At 37.3% G+C, this 11,215-nt stretch overlaps 1 pseudogene; it reads left to right on the top strand.

The window, feature by feature from the left end:
- The first annotated feature begins 307 nt into the window (after nt 1-307).
- On the top strand, nt 308-7,690 carry LOC136276782 (uncharacterized; annotated as a pseudogene).
- The last annotated feature ends 3,525 nt before the right edge of the window (nt 7,691-11,215 follow it).

The raw sequence follows: 11,215 nt of genomic DNA, 5'->3' as shown, positions 1-11,215 counted from the left end.
TCCTGAGTCAGTGAACGTTATCCCGTCTTCAAATTCACAAAGTCTTCTGATTTCTTTACAAGACTTCGAGTTGTTCTGTAGAAGTAGGTCAACTTCTAAGCTTAAAGGGTTGTAAACGTAAAGGCCACCGTCTAGACCGACTGCATGCTGTAAAGTAAGCTCTTTATGTGAGAACTTCGAATTCCATAAATATGACATTCGAAATGCCAGTCGGGTAGGTAACGAGTTTGAACCGGCAAAGCCAACTCCACTGTAATGTAACATTACTTGAATAATTCCTTTCTGAGGATCGTCTGCACACAACAGAATGTTTTCACTTGCAGCACAGATAGAAGTTGGCTTTTCTAATGGAGGGCGAGCCTGGACAAGCTTCGAGTTTCCGAATTCAGCGGCTAAAGGTTTGTTATGTGTTTATTGTAAAGGAGGCTCATAGGATTTTTGCTCAAAGTTGGCGCCCGCTAGCGTATTTGTTTTTCTAGAAAATTTTTATGTTCTCGCTTTTCTAGGTTACTAACATCAAAAGGGCAATGAGCAAGGTTCACAGTCTGGAAAAGTCGAAGTTGTTACACACGGGAACTTAAAAGTCAAAAAGCACGCGACAGGTCACTTTAAAATCTCCTTTTTTCTCACAGATTCCTTATTGTAAACTGTGCGATAATGCTAATAAATAATCAAATCATAGACTAATGAGTGTTTTGTTCCATACAAAAGCCATATTTGCTGATTTCAGCAACTCTCCAAGGTGATAAACGACAGAAGAAAGAAACGCTACGATTTTTCCATCAACATTTCGCCCACATATATCTCTCTAGATGTGAAATTTTCCATTGCTAACAAAACTCTCGAAAGTCGTTTACATTTTCTTGGCTTCCCTGATCAATTTTCTTGTATAAAGAGATATAAAATGTAGTTTTATTTGCTCACGTGACCGCGTGGGACCGGAATTGCGTGACAGGTGTAGCTAGGTGAAGCTTGTCAGAGTCGCAGATTTTAAAAAGGCATCCAAGACAAAAATACGACAGTACCCAAAAATATTTTTGATGGTTTTCATAAAAGAAATGAAATGATGGATTATAAAGGGGAATTAAAGCTATTGTTGTAGCTATCTGGCAAGGGGAGATAATTGACCTCAAAGTTATCAAATATTTGGATGAATCGAAAAGTCTAAAACACAGTCATTTATTTGCCTCTGTTGATTGACAAGCTGGCAACCAAATTGACTGATACTTCAGTCATACATGGAAATAACCAAGTTTGCCTGTTTGAAGTTTAGGGTAGATCCTTTAAATTTTGACAACTAAAAGTAAGGGGACCTTCATATTCTCTTGATCTTGAGCTGAAGGAAATTAACTCGCACGATAATAAGCTAATAGACTGCTCTCGCAAGTCTTACAGAAACGCCACGGATAATTTCCAATGCAAATGCTAGATGTCGATCTCTTTATTTACAAGCCACTTCCACACTTCCACACGCAACTTCCAAAACAACAAAACTGGCATTGATATACTCGAATTTTTTTTCCATTGACACTGTAGTCGCAAACTTGTCAACGGGAAAACTTATCAAGTTACACTTCCTTTATTATTAGTAACTCTTTTCTCGCACACTAAGACATCCATTGTTGCAAAACCAAAGAAAGTGTTGGTTTGTACGTCAGAAAATAGGGAGCAGCTGGATACGCTCAAATTCTATTGGTTGTAGTCAACATTTCAGTTTCTCAAAAGTCAGTTGCATCGAGGCAAGGCTAAATATCTCACATCAGCGACGAGATCTCCTCTCAACATGTTTTTTGGTCTTTTTTATCCCCTCCTATTTGAACTTTCTGCTCTAATTCCAGATCCAGCCTTTTCACAAGGTTTGTTAGACGCGTTCATTAATGCGTATCTCTTTTTGTTTTCAGTGTTAGAACATTGATGTTGGTAATACTCATTTATTCATAGTAATTGAACTTCCAATCTGGATAGAAGTCCGATGTTCACTGAATTATATCAGTCTTTGTTTTTTGTTATATTTTCACTTGGCTAGTGATGGGCGTTGAATGCTCTACAGAAACTTTTTTTGACAATTTACTTGATAACTTATAAGCTAGGACGCTATTGAATGGCACAATATCAACGTTTAGTTAACTTCCTTCATATACATCTTCTGATAGGAAGTTGCAAAGTTGAAGTCAATCTGTTGCCCTCTAACGTCCAGCACTTCAACTTGGTCAAATGTGACTAATGCTCCATCACTCCAGATTGAAAAATTTTTTTCAGGACTAAGCTAAGTCATTGATTGAAAAAGCCTTTATTCGACTTCAGTTTAAATAAAAGCAAAAAAACAGCTACACTCCTGTAAACCTGGATAAAATTACGTAGGTAAACTACAGGCTTTCCACCTTGCCATGCTTTTGCTCAAAATAAGTTATAAAAGACTTCCAAAATTGGGTTCGCAGAAACTTTCGCTTCCATTGTCTATCAGATCATTGATTGATGTTCTTCTTTTTTCCGAACAAAAATTTTGAAAGCAATATGTTATAGTTAGATAATTAATCATGAGAAACAGAAACGAATGATAACATAACAGCACCGAATAGATAGAAATGTTTAGAATTTAAAGGTTTGTGACTTTATATGCAAAATTTACTTTGAAATGTTACCTCAGTTAATAAATATATTTAAGTCACTCAAAATGCTTGTATATTTATGGAAAATGATATGGCAGATGTTGAAAACTGAGAAGGTAAGACAATGCAAATTTATGGTTGAGAGGTTCCTGAACAAATATTGAATAAATTAAAATCGAAATGGTTTGTTGAAATGGCTGCGAAAAATCTATCTGCGATATGATCGTTTAAGGTGTTCAACGAAGTGAATTTCTCTTTTTTATCAAAATAAATTTTTCATATGTTATCCTTCTTTATCTTGCAAAATATCGCCTGATTTTATCCAACTTGTTCGAGGGCCTCCTGGGCTGAGCATCAAACAAAGTTTGGCGACAACAGTGAAGGAAAATTGTTAATCAAATTTGGCGGAAGTCAAGTGACCCAAGATGTTAAGACAGCTACAAGCTATTGAAAATAATAACTGTTTTGCTTCCAATTGGCAAAATTTATGAATTCTAAAATCAAGAACGGTACCATAGTAACAGTGTCGCAAGATTTCTCCAACCTTTCAGGTACTTGGAATGGATAGCTGCTAAATAAAAACGAGAGAGCTGACAAAATATACCTCCAATTAGAACTAAAAATGCATGGGGAAATTAAAATTATTCATTAAAGACTGTTTACTTTGGTCTCGTATGATCTAAAAGCACGTTTCGGCCTCTAATCAAACGTCACATACCTTTCGTTCCGTAAATACTCAGAATGTTTTTAAATATCTTCATATTTTACTAGAGGGCTAAATATCGTGTAAAACACTTAAAATATCTTACAGGTTTAATCAGCTGATAACTCTGACAACAATTCTGGCATAGAACTGAGCACTGTCCCGAAAACAAAGCGAGAGAAAAACGCATGGATTAGCTTAAAATTAGCTCTCGATACTTCAAAACATTAATCGATTTTATAAATATCTTATGCTTTCCACCATTCTCAGTTACCTCTTCGATGTACTTTACAATGGAATTTCCTAATACGGCAAGAGTACAAATTTTGTTTTAGTGTTTTTTGACAGGCAGGGATCACCCCGAAATTATTGAAAAAAGCTGCGAGGAAAGGGGAGGAGATGAATGAGAAGGAGGAAGGCTGATATTGATCGGCCTTGACGCCATTCCTGAAAAGTTTTGTTTTTTAGGGTATGCCTCAAACGTTGTAATTTAATGAAGCTGATTCACCACTGATCATAGGAAAATGGTCATTAGCGGATATCGCTAAATGAATATTCATAAGATCTAGAGTCCCACAGTTATGATATACATTATACATTAATTATTTTGAGTGGTATGGGGGAGGGGGGGTAGTGTTCTATAGGCCACTTCATCCACTCTTGTAACCAGCAAGTCCCTTCCTCCCCACTCCCTCCTGTGAGTGGTGCCATCATGTCCTTTTATTACTGGACTGTTCTTCTTTCCTGTTACAGAATCAAACCCTGTGTTTCGCGAAGGCAACCTCGCCTCTTCCACAAGAACCTTCCTGAAGCGTACATTCATTAAACACGAGTTTCATCACTTGAATGTGCCGCTTGTTGGAACAGTGGCAGTGTCTGATGTGTTTGACTGCACGTTAGAATGTCTCAGCAATCCTTTCTGTTTTTCTGTAAACCTGGCCGCCTTCAAAAGAGCCCATGGAATACTTTGGTGTGAATTTTTGTCATCTGATAAGTTCAGAAACTGCACAGAGTATAAAGGGAATAAAAGTTCGCATCATTTTGCCATTGAGGTAGGAAACACTCTTAATTTTGACAATTAAACGTGTTAAAAGTTTGGAAGCTTTGTCAAGATCGTAGAGAAAAGGCAGTCAGGTAAAAGTCACTGCAAATGGTGTCGGTCTGTTGCCGTATTCATCGTGGTGACAGCCGTATTTCCATGGCATGTTGTAAAGCATGCAAACACTTTCTCGTGCCGCGCACTATCTTACTTACCACCTACTGTTTCCCAGGCACGTCGGCAGACTAAGAAAATACATGTGACTCGGTTGAAAATTTGAGTCAAGATACCAGATTCTGTTTATTTAAAGAATGGATCGTTGTTTAAATCATCAGTATTTGGTCAGCTTTAAGTCGATTTTGTTTTAAAATGGTTTATCGACAGACTGCTTCAGTTTCTGCGAACGTTCGAAACAGTTAGAAAACCTTTCCAGACTGATAGATCCCAACGGCTTAGCAATATATTTTTTAATCTCACAAAGCCACTTTCTAAAATACAAGCAAAGGAAGTAAACTCAGCAAAAATCTTAATACAGTAGATGAAAATAAAAAAAATAAATACATAAAAAAGCCCAGATGCTATCATGAAAAATTTATACTAAAATGAATCCGGATCAGATTGACTGAATAACGCAGATTGGCAGATTCATGTATTCCCTATCCAAAGTACATGAAAAATTTTCCTACTTTGTTTCTCTACAGTCACCTTGCTCTTCGTCACCTTGTCAACACGAGGCTACGTGTGTCACAAACTATAGAGATGGCTCGTTCGGATGCCGCTGTGCAAAAGGCTTCAAAGGAGAATATTGTGAAAAAGGTGAAAAGTTTGGCATGGCATTAAACACTATAATTCACAAATGACTGCTATAAATTTTTTACTTAACCTTGCGGCTCGAAAATGTTCTAAAATAGCTAGCGAAAATATATAACAAAAAAAATATTAAATGCAATGCATGAAGATGTTGAATCTGTCGATGTTCAAGTTAAATAAGCATCTGACGGAGAAATCGAAAGGTCTGAGGTGGGAAACTGAATATTTATTTTTCTTTTTACTAACTTCTCCTCAGGCACCAATTATTATTTTTTATCACGGGGGAGGGGGGTGGAGGATTTAGAGGATCACATGATTTTCAGGGAGACTGAGGAGAGCGGATACATGAAAATATTGCAGAGCCTTGACTGAGGGGGGGGGGTTACTTTCATCGTGCCACAACCAAAATCCTCCCCCCCTCCCTCCATCGGCAGTAAATTATAACTGGTACCAAAGTAATATTTAAAATCTCTTATTGCTCAAAGATTTTGCTAATAGCTTGATACAAAAATGTTCAACTACTCTACTTTTGTGTCCCCTACTGGACTGTGATGGAGCCTAAATATCTCAAACACCTGACTTTTATTTTTTTTCTTTACATTTAGGTATTGGGTCCTGCAAAGGAGCTTACAACCTTTTCAAGTAAGTGATACCAAATGATTACCTTTCGAGCATAAAATGAAGACAAAATTATCGAATAGTTTCGACGTTAAGAGAAGATTTTTCACCGGAAACTAATATGATCACGGGGTAATTTATTATTATCAACTGCGTTAATAACGTAAATTGGCTACCGTAAAGAGTTTCAAAGCTGACGTTTCGAGCAATTGACGAAGGGCTCTGACGAAGGACTAACGCTCGAAACGTCAGCTTTGAAACCCTTTACGGTGGCCTATTTACGTTATCAACTGAGTTGATAATACTAAATTACCCTGTCATACTCTCCCATCGACGCAGCACCACAGTTTCTTTAGAAACTTACCCCCTCTAATAATATGATCAAGAATGGATGTTTTCGTATCAAGCAGGTCAAATGCCAGTCAACTGGTTCCACTGTACCTTGACTCTTAACCAATCACAGTCCTCTGTCAGATGGGGGATTTTGGATGCGGAGATGGAGGATGGACGCCTCTAATGAAGATTGACGGCAGCAAGGTAAGCCCCATAAGGCGGAAAATTCTTGGCGGGGTTTTCTTGCGGGTGATGAAGCACGAGCAAGAAATTTTCAGAAGCGTCGAAACTACGATAGAATCTCTTAGCAACTCGCCCATATTCTTATCGCGGTCCCTGCTTGCGGAAATTCCTCTGGCATGAGTGCTACAATACCCTAATATCTAAAACGCCTGCAAGGACCTGCAAGTAGGGTATAGATTGATGGCTTTTACGCGAACTGTATTACTGATTTCATGAGGGTTCTTCCTTTGGTGATGCATCTTGTTATTTATGTTTAAGGATAAATTAAATCCTCTTATTTCTTTTCAGGCAACGTTTCACTATGACTCTCACTACTGGAGTGATAAAAACCAATACAACATCACCGGCGGAAGGACTGGGTTTGACACACAAGAGACCAAGTTACCGACCTATTGGAACACACCTTTCTCCAAGATCTGTCTCGGTATGAAGATAAGTGGACAGCTCAGGTTTATTGTCATTAACAAGCAGGCCAACTCTCTGTACTCTCTGATTGCTGATGGGACATACCGCGCTACTTCACTGGGTCGTAACGAGTGGAAGAAGTTAATTGGTGCGGAGGGCTCTTTGCAACAGGGCTGTAACGAGGAGGGCTTCAATGCTGTAGCTACCGTAAGTGGTCATTCTAAAGCAAGAGTTGGTAATATAGCTAACGATGGAAACAATTGTGGCTATTGTGACTCCAGAATTGGGTTTGGTGCCGGAGGATATCCTGATAACTCCATTACATGTGGAAACGTAGCAGCTAATTCCCCAGATAACGGTAACAGAAATATCAAAGCTATGGGATATATTTTGGTGCAGTAAACTCTTTCAATCCATGTATTACGTTAGAAAACTCACGAAGACTGGGGGAGGGGAGGTGGGGTACTGAAAAGAGTCCTTTTCCATCTATCCATCCCTCTCCTTTCTCCCCTCAAACGCCAAAGTGAGAACTTGCTAAGTAGACGATAGATTGCTTGCTGTTTAGTTCGGCTTCTAAATTGCTTTTTTCCAATATGCGGCGGGTGCGAAGACGAGAAGAGACTTGAATTAGGACTTTATCTGCATATGTGCCAATTGTACAACTTTTTGAGCCCTCATTTTTACGGAAATTCAGTCGACTGGTTACTAAAACTACTGTGATGTTTAAATCTTGAAAAAGAAGCAAAGCCAGGATAACAACAAGAGAACATTTTCAGGCACTCGCTAAACATTACCACTAATAGGCCTTTGCTGACCATGCCAAAAGCCACCTTTTGGCGTCGGCAAAACTGATAAGCATTGTAAAATTAACAAAAAATGGAATTATTCCTTCAAGTTGAGGTCACCCCTTGATGCCAACTTCAGTCGTTATTTCTGATGTTATTTTATTTATTTATTATTTTTTTTGAGCTCAGAACTAGTTGTAGCCTTACATAGATTTACAACATCCTTTATATATACGTACTTATGAATGAGAATATATACTCTCAATTAAAATGGTTTTGTCAAAAAAAAAAAGCAGAAATGAATAAAGGAAAAAGCCAAAGAGGAACTGTTTGGAGAAATCTAAATTCTAAGTGTTCATGTAGGATACTGCGCATGTGTGAAAATAAGTCAAAAGATAGGAGAGAAGAACTACCTCAACCTAACTCTCACTTCAAAAAAAAGTTTCGTAACTGATCAAATTATATTGAGCTTTCTGTTTTGCTTTCTGCATATTTCTTTGACAACCTTTTTGCGTTAAGTTGTACTTGTATTCATGTCTATTCAACTTTATAAGATAACTGAGATACAATAGAACCTGTATTTAGCGGTCACCCTGTATTGAGTGATCAGTTGTCAGAGTTCCGAATCTCTTTCCCCCTAAACACTGCAATTTTCACCTCTATTAAGTGGTCACCGCTACTAAGTGGTTGTAGTTAACTTATGTTGAGTCTCAATGGCCTGTTCTTATTGTTCTTCTCTTATCTCGTACGGTCACTTAAAGCGGGACCATTCAAATAAAACTAAGAATAATCTTTCAAGTAATTTTTAATCCATCTTTCTCTCCCAAAACCAAAGTAGGTGATATTTTCGAGCGAGGTTTTGTACACTGAGTGGTCAATTACGGCATAAAGAGGAGTTATTTATCGTTTTATGTAATATCCCTAATCTGTGGAACCTGTACTAAGCGGTCACCCCGCCATTTCCAGTGGGCTTGATACAGGTTCGAATGTACTAGGAGCGCCCTGATTGGTCAAAAACCCATCCTTAACTGCACCAGTGAACCCATTTGAGAAGTTTCTAAGTCACTCACCTTTGGCTCGTGATTTACAAACTTCTCTTCCTCATCCAACATCCCACATTAGTTATTCGGCCGGTAAACTGATAAAGTGTGGTCCATTGCTTAATTATTTCTTATCATTATTGCTAATAATAATTATCATTAATTGTTATTAATTATTAAGATTTGCAAACCAGTCCCTTAATGCAAGAATACAATTAGTTGTAAAGACTTTTAGTATACCAAACACCAGGTCTGTACAAAAAATACGTCCGACACAAGAGCTTCATTTGACTGCATTTTCTCCATAACAGCTAAAAAATGTGCATATGATAGTTTGATAAAAATTGGTATAAAATAAATGAAAAACAAATAAGTAACAGGCAAAAGAATATTTGAATAAGAATTAATAAAAAGAGGGCGCCAGGACACCATATTAGAGACGCCACAGTAAGACGATACAACTTGAATTAAGATTTCTAAATCAAATTCATAATTAAGTAAAATTTTTGCAATTAGAAGAGCTACAATATGGTAGAGTAATCTTAGAATTAAATGTTCACTGTGCCAAATAAAAGAGTTCATCAGATACCCTAAATAAGATGATGTCTGCTCTGGAAAAAATGTTACAAATATTGAATACCGTATATCCTCGACCAAGCGCTCACGCTCTAATAGGTGCCCTTCCCCGAATAAGAGTCTACCCCTTACTTCATCAGGGTTCTTTCAATCAGGAGTCCTACATTTAGGGGTTCTCAAACTCAGGGGTTCATATCAGTGTGTCTTACATGACAGGTCTGTGCCCAGATTTTGATATTGATCGTTGTTCTTTGCACTCAGGGGTTCAAATCAACGTGTCTTACATGACAGGTCTGTGGCCAGATGTTGACACTGATCGTACAATCTTACGATCAGGGGTCTGTGTTGATCGTAAATTTTACATCTAGTGGGTATCCTTTGCTCAGATGTTGATATTGACCGTACAATGTCACATCCATGTTGAACCCATGTCCTAATGTTTATACCGATGGTAGAACCTTACATCTAGGGGTCTGTGCGCAGATGTTGATATCGATTGTGAATGCTTTCGTTGCATCCAGTGGTCTTAGATTGGTATCTTACATCTAGGGCTTTTCAATAGCACCTCTGAGTAGTCGCTATGTAACAATGACGACTTATGTAAGGGTTTTTTTTTTGTTAAAATTGTACAGTAATTATATATAAGGGTCTGTTTCCAGCTACCGATATTGAACCTTGTCTATTCCGTTATATTTCAATTCTCTGCTCTGATGTCAGACACAGAGTTTTCTCGAGGTTGTTCATTTGCTACTTGTTTGATGTTAACATCTGAATATTTCTTTTCCTCGTTATCATTCGTTTACGGGGAAGAGTATCATATATTTTTTGAATGAACAATGCCATCAACTTTTAAACATTTCCTCGTTACAAGGAAATTCGTGCTTTGAAATGTAGCTCAAAACCAAACCTTTTTGAGAATTTGGTTCGTAGTTAATACTCTAAAATGGCAAAACATCAATATTTAATTACTTTAATTGTATATAAACCTCTTATAAGAAAGTTCAATTCTTGAACCATACCACAAAAGCCCCAATGAGGTCGAGAATCTTCTCAATGTAAATACCACATAATCACCCAGTCAATTGAAAATATATATCAGCAATTTCCGGTTGCCGTAAATTAAAGATTCATGAGAGTAAGAGCTTTTATTTGTTTTCGATCAATGTCAAATACAGTCAAAACAGCGGCCAGCTTTATTTAATAACACCAAGGCGGAATTTGCGGCTTTTTCCTTTTTTTGCTACGTGCTTTCAATTTTGCAATGCTTTCGTTAGAACCAGTTGCAACAGAAACTTCTCAGAAGATTTTTACCAGGGATGGTATTAAAGAATTGTAATTCTTTAGTGCTTCAAAAAGCACTAGAGAATCAATCCTGTCGAAAAGAAGAAGAAAAATAAAATGACCTTACATAAATGTTGAACATATTTGGGATAATGACGGGAGTAGCTGGAGTTTATTCATAAATTTTGAAAATGCCCAAACGGATTCGATTAACGTTATTCAAGATGGATCTTTACGAAGTTATTGACACAACAGAAATTGATTAAATTGAAATTGATACTCATCAAGTTCCTCAAGACATTCGAGTTAAGGACATCACTCGTGCTCATGAATCACAAAACACACTCGCGTTCGTTAGATATCCTAAATTTCGGGTTGTGGAAACGCAATAGATGATTAAAAAGTTTAAGGTGGTAACGACATTGTATATTCACGGACACGGTACGTTTACTTCGAAATTCGCTCTTTAAATTGTTGAGTTAACGCGTAAATAGGAACCCATTTTCACAACCTGTTAAAAATATATACCAAAAGACTCTCTCTAAGAGGTTTTTTGGTATAAATCTTTAATGATATGTCTAGGTTTTAAACACTTAATACTTGTCCATAACGCACGTTTGGCATTTCTGTTTCTTTTGTCATAGCGCAGAATTTCACGAAAACCTTCTGATTTTCCATCATCTGTACTGTCAATTGATTTTTCGTTGGCAAGTCTTTCCTTGAATAGCAACTTCCCTTCCTCCAAAACTGGCATTGATATATTCGAAGTTATT

This window comes from Pocillopora verrucosa, chromosome 6, assembly GCF_036669915.1.
Source record: "Pocillopora verrucosa isolate sample1 chromosome 6, ASM3666991v2, whole genome shotgun sequence".
NCBI classification, from domain to species: domain Eukaryota; kingdom Metazoa; phylum Cnidaria; class Anthozoa; order Scleractinia; family Pocilloporidae; genus Pocillopora; species Pocillopora verrucosa.
Note: the sequence above shows the minus strand (reverse complement) of the source record. Positions and strands in the feature narration are given on the sequence as shown.